The 12,104-nt window shown below is 36.1% G+C and overlaps 1 protein-coding gene across 6 annotated transcripts in view; it reads right to left on the bottom strand.

The window, feature by feature from the left end:
- Positions 1-12,104, bottom strand: part of Psd3 (pleckstrin and Sec7 domain containing 3) — a 522,390-nt gene that overhangs the window by 83,093 nt on the left and 427,193 nt on the right. The gene's annotated exons all lie outside the window — the stretch shown is intronic.

The following is a 12,104-nucleotide window of genomic DNA, read 5'->3' on the forward strand; positions in this document are numbered from 1 at the left end:
GTGGTTATCATGTAGAAGAATGAGAATTGACCCTTTCTTTCTTCTCTTTCCTTTCTTTCCTTTCTTTCATGGCTCTAGCTGCATATGTAGCAGAGGATGGCCTAGTCGGTCAGCAGTGGGAGGAGAGGCCCTTGGTCCTGTGAAGTTTCTATGCCCTAGTGTAGGGGAATGCCAGGGCCAGGAAGCAGGAGTGGGTGGGCTGGGAAGCAGGGGGAAGGATGAGAGAGTAGGGGATTTTCGGAGGGTAAAATAGGAAAAGTGCTAACATTTGAAATGTAAATAAAGAAAAAAAAAATAAAAAAAAGAGGCATAAAAAAAAAGAATACACAGTGCTCCCTTAGTATGTGTAGAAAACTGGGTTCAAGACTTTTCATAGGTACTTAAGGCCTGTATATAAAATGAGGTTTTATCAAGACTTTTCATAGGTACTTAAGGCCTGTATATAAAATGAGGTTTTATTTGCACGTAACCTACATGTCCAATCATAGAATGTACATGCGGTGTAAAGGCACTTTTAAAATGTGATGTGTAGGGAACAATGGCAAGAAAAAAGATAAGCACATACCTAATATTTAGTCTTTAAAAAGGTCACTATATGTTTTGTCAAATTTGTGGATATGGATATAGGCCAACAATAATGGTATTATACTCAAACCAGGTGTTACCAGTAATAAAACCAGACAGACATATCAACCTATGGAACAGTGTGGAAAGCTAGAGATAATCTATGTATACCCAGTTGATTTTTAGAAAATCTCCAAGAACTTATACTAACAAATAGTCACTTAAAAATTGTGTTTGGAAACTTGACCATTCTTTTGTAAAGTATACACCAAAATTTATATCAGAAGACAAAAACCAAAACGAAACAAGTCAAAAAACAAAACTCAGTAAACTTAAATGGATGAAAGATGTAAGCATAAATGAAATGTGGCTCATGAGGTGAGCTTCACAACACTAGTCTGGGCAGTAATTTCTCAGGTGGGACCTCAAAAGCATAGGCAGCAGGAACAAAACCAGACAAATAGGATTCAGTTAAACCATGGGGCGAAGAATTACCAGGGTAAATCAAGAGATCTTGTAATATCTCAACAATATTTCCAAATCACCTGAGACAGTCCAGAGTTCACGGATACTCAAATGTGAGGTGGTGACTGAATGAAAGAGGGAAGGAGTATTTTATTCAAGAGACCCAAGCGGTCCTTCCTCTGAAGTAACAGTTACCTGTGACCAAAAGAGGGGTGAGCCATACATACCATTATAAGAAAAAAGACAGGATAAGATGCTTTGAGAGGAAAAAGCATAAATCACATTAAATAAGTTTTATTACAGTACATTTTCAATTTTAATTTTATTATTTTGATTCTTAGCTTTTTGTCATCTACAAATAAACTTAGTCATATTTGTGTGTGTGAATGAAAGATAAATCATAAGGACATTACACTAGAATTTTAGGGATCAGCCTCCAATTGTATGCTTTCTATATAATAGAATGTGGTATGTACACTGTTAATAAAGGAATTCTGTTACTAATAGCAATGTTGACATATTACATTAAGTGAAACAACTTAAGTATAGAAGGGCAGAAGTAGAAATCTAAATCCTGCAATCTAAAGAAATGATCCTACAGGAAAGCTAGAACAGAGATAGTCATCAGAAATTAAGGGAGTGGTAATGGGAGAAGGGAGAGATGTGGACCATCGGGTACAAAGATTCAGCCAGGCAGGAAACCTTAGTGATCTACTGCATAGCAAGAAGTGACCTCGGTGAGCCATTAATGCATTACATATTTCAGAACTGTAAGAGTTTTTTAAGCTCACTGTAAAAAGTTGGTAAACTGATAGCCATATTAGCTGGAATGAACATGTCTATAATGTACATGTAAAAAACCACATAGAAATACAAAAGTAAACAAACACAGTTATTTGTCACATAAAATACTCAGTAATATTGTAGTACTTTTAAATTTACTCTAGAGTAAAGTCTTTAAAATCAAAGATAATCCTTGCATTGAAAAAGTAAGTTCAAAGTTGACATTCTAATCTTGCATATAGAAGATTATTGTATTCTGTGTTGTAGATATAATTCTATAATAATGCAACTAACTCTGAGTTGAACAACATAAAATGTATTCATCTGGAAGTCAACATATCAGTCTGACCTCTCTACAGTTTATGAAAATTAGGTAATTACGTTAATCACTTCTCTACTCCAGGTTATTCTAGTTAGCCACAGAAAATACGCACTTTTGATACCTTTATTTAAAAGAGAAGGCATCTGAAACATATTTGTTTCAGAAAACAATTTTGATTTCTTTATAAATAAATAGAGAGCAAAAATATAGTAAATTTTATGTTTTGAAGAAATTTTCCTGTAAAATGGCATTACATACTGATCACAGTGAAAGGAAGCAGGTCAAACGACAATCAATGGGCCAGTATTTAAGATATGTTTATACCAGCTATGCTGCTATCCACCTATAATCTCAGCACTTGGGAGGCAGAAGCAGAAGGATCACCCCAAGTTTGGGACTTGTCTGGCCTCTACAGCTGCAAAGTAGCCAGGACTGTATAATGAAACCATGGGGAAAATAACTTCATATTTCCTCTCAGTATTTGAGGATAAATGATGCTCTTGAATGTGTATGGGAGCTATGAAGGCTAGAAATGTCACTAGGGAACAAGTTGGAACAACAACAAAAGCAATGCTTAAGCCAGAAGCTCTACTCTGGACCATTTCAAACAGCAAGCTCTGAAAACATCACTATAGCTACTGCTCCCCAACTGTTTTAAAAGAAGATTAATATATTTCTTCAAGACAACAAACTAATAAAATCTCATTATATGTAGTTTTAAACTCTAGTTATATTTATTACAGAATATATAAATAAATACATATGGAACAATTTATAATAAGCATATATTTTAGGCACCATTTCTTATGTATAATTGTAGAAGCTGGCTTCAGAATTTTGTTTGATTTTAGTATTTTTGGGTGTAATTTTATGAGAACTCCAGTTCATACAAAAAGATAAAAGCAAATGACAAATGTTTTCCTTTACCCTGCCCAATTATGAAACCTAGATCCCTTAGAATAATGAGATGGCAATATAAAGAAAGACTTTGAAATGGTTATGTTGAGGAATAAATATCTAAGGCTTTATTATAAAAATGGTTTGTATCTTGAAGTGGAATACAGTTGAAGATTTTTGTTTAAAAAATATTAAGCAACAATTTTTAAGAGCCCTGAGGCACTATGAGAGGTCCCTAGGATTTGATAAACGTGAACACAATGTGAAAAACAACGTTTGGTAGGTGGTACCAAAGACAGGTCCTGTTTAAGACAAATATCCTTTCCTAAAAATCAGATGTTGGGTCACATGATGTTAGCAAGGGTCTAGGTTGTTGGATCAAAGAGGAAAAAAAGATGATACAGGAAATTAAATACAAGCCTCAAATAATTTCCTAATGCAGAATAAAGACACAAAAATACACAAGTAACCGTTACATGATGCGTAAAATATTGCTTACATAGCACAAAACAATGAGCATGATTTTAACAAATGCTTGCACTCTGTAACAGAGCTCTTCACAGCCCCAGAAACCTCATAGCCTATCAATGTTCTTTACTACACACGTGATGGGTGTCATCATGATTGTATGTGTAAGTCATTCATTCACATGTAAGACTCTCACCACACACCATCTTCCTTGGAATATTGTACTGAACATTAGGGAATGTAAATATGAATTTCCTAACATCAGTCAAAAGAGGTTTATAGTGCTATTGTATTCAATGTCATAGCCAGTAGCTATGTATTCCTACGAAGGATCTGAAATATGGCAAGCCCAACTTGAAATTTTGGTATAATTTTTAAAAACTCAATGCAAAAGAAATCACAATACCAATCTATAATGATTACATATTAGAGCAATAATCATTATTATACTTTTATAATTTATAATTTGACATTTTAATGATGTGTTATATGACTCAGAGTAGGTTATCCATTCTGATATTTGAGTATTAAAAATTAAAAGATACTCTACTAGGAAAAATTTATAACAAAATACCAATAATGGAGGTTCTAAAATACTATATCATGAAAAACAGGCTCTTTTAGTGATGCGAAGGTTAATGGATGGCCTTGTCAGGCTCTGGGGCTAAAAACTCAACCTGCCCCCAGATTCAGGCTGGGGCCATCTGGTGGTGGCTCTTTTGATCTTAAGCATGCACAGTAGGTATACTTTGATGTGTGACAGCTGTGGCTGCAGGTCAGACATGATATTAGTAGCAATACTGTGAGACTTTCTGAATTTTCTGTGGGAGGCTTGTCCATTCACCCACCACATCTCTACTCATTAAACAATTATCTGCCTGTATTTGCATTTCTCCTAAGTAGCACTTCAGGGCTGTATTTATTCATTTTGAAGAGATGTTAAATTGTCCTCGTCAATTCTTTTGGATTTTCTGCCTAGACCTCTATAACACCACCTTTACCACATTGTGGGTCACACTGCATTAGGTAGACTTCCACTATGATACTAACAGGGAGTGTTGAGATAAGAGGGCTTTCTCTCCTCCCTTTTCTGGACTGAAACTGGTAAACTTTCAGTTTCTCATCATGATATGAACCATAGCTTCCTCTAGATGCTCTTTATCATGCTGACAAAATTTCTATTTCCAGTGTGCTAGGTTTATGTAAAAATCATATTTAGGTGTTAAATTTTGCCCTGCTTAGTCAATCTCTACTGATAAGACTGGGTTAGTGCAGGTTTAGACACAATCTTATGTGGTCAGTGCTAGCACTGAACTTGCTATGGAGACAAGGACAGCCTCAAACTCCTTTCTACTCCCCCTGACTCTGCTTCCTAAAGGCTGGGGTTTCTGGGATAAACTGCCAAGCCCAACCTTTGTGTTCTTCAGTCATTTGATGTAGCACATGAATTTTGAGATGTTGAGCAAACTTTGCTGCATATTTAAAGCGAATCTAACATGATTGTGATCTATAATTCTTTTTAGACAACTTTCTATTTCATTTGTGAATAATGAGTGTTCTGACATTGCGCTTATGACACATTGGTCTGCATTTTAATGATTTTATCTAGTTTGGTCATGACATTTGTGCCATGTGAGAATGCATACTGGTGCTCTGTTTGTTTCTATATCCTTGGAGAGATTATAAAGAACTCATAAAATTTGTTCCATAAATGGCAGAATTTACTAGTAACACCATCTAGGTGTGGTTCTGGTTACGAAGGTAATGAACTGCTGATTCAACTGTTTGATTGATATTGGCCAATTAATTTTGGCTGATATTTTCTTTAAAGAATTTGTTCCTATTAAATCTGCATCTGGCATAGAGCTGTTTGAATATCTCACTATAATCCTTTAAGTGTAATAGGTTTGAAATTATATTTCCTTTTTATCTCTAAAATTAGCAATTTTAATTTAAGCCTTCAATTTTTTTTATCTTAGATAACACTTGCTAGACCTTATCTATTGTATCATTCTTTTTAAAAAATGCCTTTTTGTTAACTCTCTTAATTACCTGTTCTCAATTTCATTAATTTCTGCCCTAACTACTTTTTCTTTCCTATTTTCTCTGGGTTTTAGTTAATTTTTTTTTCCCTAGGTTCCTGATGTAGAAATGTAAGTTACTGACATGAAATCCCCTTCCTCCTCCAATCTAAATATAAGTTGCTAAGTGACTAAGCATTGCTTTATACCACAGCACATAAATTATTATTTTCATTTTCCTTTAGATTAAAAGCATTCAAATTTCTCTTCGGAGTTATTGTACTCAGGGACTATTTAAAAACATGTTGCTCAATCTCTATGTTCTGAGGGGATTTTATAATTTGTTTATTTCTAATTTAACTCCATTCTCGTCTGAGGGCAAGTAGTATAAGTTTTCTAATTTAAAAAAAAGTTAAGGCAGACTTTATTGTGGCTGTGTGCTGGACCAACTTTGGTTAATAATCAAATTCTGTTGTTACTGTATGAAGTCACCCATAGATATCAACTATATCCAATTTATTGATGGTGCAATAGAACTGAACAGTGTTTGACTTTTAAGTTTCTGCATTCTGGATCTACCAATTTCATGTATAAGGTTTGGAATCTATAGATGTACACATTAAGGGCCTTTGTGGCATTTTGGAGAATAGATTCCTCTATTATCATCAAATGCCCTTCTTCATTCTTGAATGTTTTCCTGCTCTTAAATCTTCTCTGGCTGAACTAATACAGCCACTTCCATACTTTTCCTCAGTACTAGTATGCAGTCTGTTTTCCTTAATCTGCTTACTTCAGCTTATATATGGATTTACATTTAACATGGGTTTCTTTGAGATAACAGTATGGGTTTTCTTGAAATGATATGCCAAACTGTAGGATTCTCCCTCATCCCCTACCTCTACTCTGCCTCCTGTTTTCGGAGCTATTTGGATTCGTGGTTTGCCACTTGACATCAGTGGGAAATTCTCAGTCATTACTGGTTCATTGTCTCTCTCCCATTCTCTCTTGCTTATTTTCCACAGTCTGTCATTATGTTACACCTTCTGGAGTTGAGTTCTCAGGTTCTTTTCTGTTTCTAAATCTTGGACCTCACCCCCTCAGATTTACAGTCTTTTCTCACCCAGGCCCCCACCACTGATGGGACCAGACACCCTGCCATGCCTGTTAGTCTTGTTTACATATAGTTTCCCTGTTTTGTTCTTAGAGTTCCCATCTCATTGCTAACATCTTCCATCTGCTCACACATGCTCTTTACATTATCCGTTGGCCTTCTCAGCATCTTAATCAGGGCTGTTTTAAGTTCTGGCTCTGACCAATCCAACTTCCTTGTAATGTCCCACTCTGACTCAGGTGCTTCCCCCGTCTCTTCAACTGTGTTTCTGGGGTTTAGTATGCTTTCTAGCTTTTCCTTATAGCTAGAAATATGTTGTGGGCAAAGCCAAGACTATTAAATAGAGTAATGTAATGAGATGAAGTGTGTATGTTGGGGAGTCTTCTAGAATTTCATCTCACAGTTAGTGAGTCTGTGCTTATGACATGCCAGGTTCTTGTGTGCTCTCAGTTTTCACACTTTATGGTTGGGCAGCAAGTTCATCTTGGGAACACAGTACACATTTTTCTTCCTCTGTATTAGGTAGGCTTGAGCAAAACTCAAGAGACTCAGCTCATTGCTCTGCATTTATTCTCCTCTATCAGAAACAATAAAGAAGGGAATGGGATACCAAACCCCTCCCCAAACTCCAGTCACAGCTGAGGTCACCATATTTTAGCAGCTTCATCTCAGAATTGTTCTACAAGCTAGATATCTGCATTTCATTGAAAACAAAGGCAAAATTCATGAAAGGGAGTCCAAAGGACTCCAAGAGCATGTCCCTAGCTGAGACATCATCTATATAAATACACGTAGAGCATAGCAGATTAGCAGGCAGCCAAACCCTTGTTCTCCATGAAGGAAATGCCTGGATATGTTCCTCAGTGCACATATTCAGTGCCAGCTTAATAGATAGCAAAATCAAACCAAGCACTAAAGTGATTAGGTGGCATCTCATTGATGTCGATGCCTAGAGGGATGCATAACACATAATGGGTAGCATCTTTTAAAATGAAATATAAGGCCCAGCGCAGTTGTGCATAGAGCACAATACAGTCATAAAAGGAGGGAAAAGTCCACATGAAATAAGCAGGATTATTAGCATGAGGACTCTTTTAGGCGTGGTAGAAACGGGGTATGGAGTTGTTAGATCATATAGTTCATTTTTATAGAAAACCCTGGCACTGTACTCACATGAAGTCTGTAAACTACTCAACCAAACACTTCAGAACAACAAGTCAGTGTGGCTGAACACAGAGTTCACTGGTAACTTAGGTACCGGATCCATTAACTCAGATGGTAGCTGGAAAACAAACTGAAGATGAATTTAGTAAATGGTAATGACTTACAGTGAGCTCTCCATTGTTCTGCATTTCTATGCCATCAGTTAGGAGAAGCATAAAATGGATCTGTCCTCATCATTTACCAAAATAAAAAAACAAAGCCTGCAGGTAAACCTCAGGACACTACTGCAAGTATTAAACACACTGCATTCTATTTTCTAAAAATAGCTCATTTTGGCATAAACTTTTAAATGTAAAAGTGTGGCTGTGCTGTTATTTAAAGCACTGAGCTCTGTGGGGTGTCCCTTAATATCAATAAGAATGATGCCAGATGTGAAGCTCACAGCTTTACTCTCTAAATAAAAGTCTATTTTTAACAACTGTAATGCTCAGTTTTCTAAACTTAGAATGTTATAATTGGTGTATGTTTCTTTAAAGAAAAAGAATTTGGAAATATACTGAGGTCAAACCTGATAAGAGACTTCCAAAAACCTCTTAGGAATTTGTAGTAGGGAAGCGACTTTCTTTAGCCTCATTTATACAGCTAATGTTTTCTCACTCTTCTCACTTCTTCCTTTTGCCTCATTTATACGGCTAATATTTTTCTCACTTTTTGAAAAGACATCTAAGTGTGCATAATAAGATGTAGAGTTAGGTGAAAGATAAAATCCAAACAAATATTATCTAACATGTCCTGGGCCTATAATTGGTCAATGTATGCATACTATAGGTCACTTAGAAATCATGTTTATTATATTTCTTTTTGTATTATCCTTTCCTAAAAAGCAGTAGTTTAGCAAATGCTATGGAGATCAAAATCTAAATGGCCACCAAATTAGAAAAACACTTCTTCAAGTACAGCCCCTAGAATTCCTCCTGCCTCAGTGACTCCAAAATTGCTTTAGGACAAGTAGGGCAGTAACATTATAGTTATATTTCATCTGCTCACCAACCAGATGATTCTGCATATTCCTAACTGAAGATGTAGAGTAAAAATAACTTTTCTCTCAAGGTCAGCTTTGCCTGTGCTATTGCTGTCTTCACCGTGAAATCCTCAGACACCAAGGGTCCACCTTAATCCCATCACTTGGAGACAGCTTTAATAGACAAACCATATGTGTCATTTCCCCTATTCTTTCTGAATCTGCCAATTGAAAGTGAAGAATTTGGTGGCAAATTACTCCAGTGCTAAATGCCTCAATTACACAGATTAGGAAAAGACATCGTTTTCACTAAGAGGAAAAAAGAAACAGTTCTAGATTAATTGTACATATGGGCTATGTTCTAGGTTAATAAAATGACATTCTGTAGAGTTGCCTGAAGGAGTCTTCTCTATCTTTCTTGAAGCTTTGCTTTCATAAAACACCAAGGGCTTGATGCACACTCAGGATCAATTCTAGATAACAAATTTCCAGGTATGTTTTTTAAGCTCAAAATCTTATGTTAGATGTCAATTTTTAATCAATTTATATTTGATTATTATCAAATATTTGATATTGTCAATGTCAATTTATATTCACCTTATCTTTCCTTAAGTGTAAAAAATAATGTGATTCCCCATGGGATTCCCACACGTATGCCACTGTAACCTTGCTCATATGTATCCCTAGCCGGAATAGCCTGCTTGAAAATCCAATTCACATCCTCTAAAGCTGTGGTGAGCACAGTTCCTCTGACGTAAGGACTAGTAGTTTACCAAGAGTGACCATGACAGTGCCTACAGTGGTAGGAATGTGAATGTGCCAAGAGAGCAATGACACAAAGCACTACTGTACTTTATTTTCTTCATGGAAATAACTATCCCAGTGTAAAAATATCCCAAGAAAGGACTGGAGACGTGGCTCACTTGGTAGTGTGTTTGCCTAGTGTGCATGATGACCTCGATTTGATCTCTAGCTAGATGAAATGCAGTGTGCTCGGCATGTCTATAATTTCAATTCCAGATTTAGACTGAATGATCAGAAGTTCAAGGTTACACTCAGCTACAAAATAGGCAAAAATCAGCTGAACTTCTAGTTGTTGGTATAATTATTGTTGTTATTAATATTTATTTATTTTTTAAAAAATCACTTTTTTTTGTAGGTGCCACATTTATTTGTTTTGTTAAGAACAAAATCCTTAATTGTAAAAATATATGATAAAGCAATTACTTTCTGAAACATGTGCTTTTTTGCTAAGTTGCTCCTATATTTTTACTTAGACATTGTCCCTTATCCCAGTCAATGTTTTAGAAATACTATTTTACTACACAATTGTTGACTACTTTCAGACTGAGCAAATTATAGCACCCTATTTCTTTCACATTGGTTCTGTTAATCCAGTTATTGTCAAAAGCTTGATTATGTCAATGCACTTTTTCTCCTAGTATCTTAGTAATGTGTATATTTACTATGTGCGCCTAAATCTATGGAATGAGTACAGCGGTTGCGAGTGGACATGTCTTAGTCAGGGTTTCTATTCCTGCACAAACATCATGACCAAGAAGCAGTTGGGGAGGAAAGAGTTTATTCAGCTTACATTTCCACATTGTTGTTCATCACTGAAGAAGTCAGGACTGGAACTCAAGCAGGTCAGGGAGCAGAAACTGATGCAGAGACCATGGAGGGATGTTCTTTACTGGCTTGCTTCCCCTGGCTTGCTCAGCCTGCTCTCTTATAGAATCCAAGACTACCAGCCCAGAGATGGTCCCACCTACAAGGGGCCTCTCTCCCTTGAACACTAATTGAGGAAATGTCCCACAGCTGGATCTCATAGGGGTATTTCCCCAAGTAAAGCTCCTTTCTCTGTAATAACTCCAGCTGTGTCAAGTTGATACAAAACTAGCCAGTACAGGACACCAGCTAGAGTTTATGCGCCAGTCACAAAAAAGGAGGGCTCTCCAAGGAAAAAGACATTAGAACAAATAAGAGAGACAGTGAGAAAGAAAAGAGAGAAGAAAAGAAGGGTGAGTCTTATAGGAAGAAGGGGAAGAAGGAAGAAGAAAAAGAGAGGAATGGGACCAGATGGAGGGGAAGGAGGAATAGACATTATTCTGATAGCACTTCAGTTACTGGAATTCATGGTCCCTGATTTACAAATAGCGGGTTGTTCTGTAAGACAGCCCAATATCTTTCTTTAAACATGATAATGAAAAATTTGTATATGTTTACTATTTGTCATTACTATTGAAATATTTCTCATAAATGTATATATTTATATCTATGAATAATGGCAAACTTGAAAATATGGTCCATGTCCACACATAGAGATTGCACAAAACTAGAATAATTTTGCTTATATTTTAAAGATTACGAATAGAAAAGAAAAACTGTAAGGACTTTCAGATGTTTAAACCTGGGTTTTTTCAATGGCACTAATTAACAACAGTAAAATTTGTTTAGGAGGTGTTACACTTTTCTTTAGAACATGACTTTAGAACATGACTTTAAATCCAAAGGCAAATGAAGGAATTGCAGTTTTTATTACTACATGATTCTGATGCAGAAGGAGAGAAAGCTCATAGGGAGAAGGATAAGAAAAAATGATAAAAAGAAAACCTAAACTGAAGGAAATAAATAGCTTCCTAAGTAAAGGGAAAACATCTAAGTCTCAGTGTTAAAGAGAGGTAGGTGTCTTGGGTGGAAACAAAATGACTTTTTCTTCCAGGATAGCTATTTCCTGAGCAACTGAGACTACATTTTAATTGTTATGTATTACTACTGAAAATTAGAATCAATACCGAGTTAAGTAAAATATGAAAATGATATTTTAAAAAAAAACAAGAATAAAAAAGCTCCCAGGGGTTATTTCTTGGGAAAAAATCCTTAAGAGATCACAGAGAAAAATGGAAGCAATAATCGATTTCAGATCAGACTGTTGAGTTAGACACAGAATTAGTGTGCTCAGCCACAAGGAAAAGCAACAAGCTGCTCACAGCCTCTCCAGCCCTCAGGCGTCTTCTGTAACTCTCAGAAAAGATTTATAGGCAGGAAGGCAGGCAATTCTCTCCTCAGAGCATTGTGTACCCAGGTATAGACACTCCATACACACACTGAACACATGCAAACACTCACATTACACATAAACACACACACACAGAGATTCACACACCAAACACACATACACAATTATAACAGACACATACACTACACACTCATACCCCACATCATACACAGATACACCATACACATATATGCACTCACACCATCTATACATACTCATACCAAATACAT

Source organism: Mus pahari, chromosome 19 (genome assembly GCF_900095145.1).
Source record: "Mus pahari chromosome 19, PAHARI_EIJ_v1.1, whole genome shotgun sequence".
NCBI classification, from domain to species: Eukaryota; Metazoa; Chordata; class Mammalia; order Rodentia; family Muridae; genus Mus; species Mus pahari.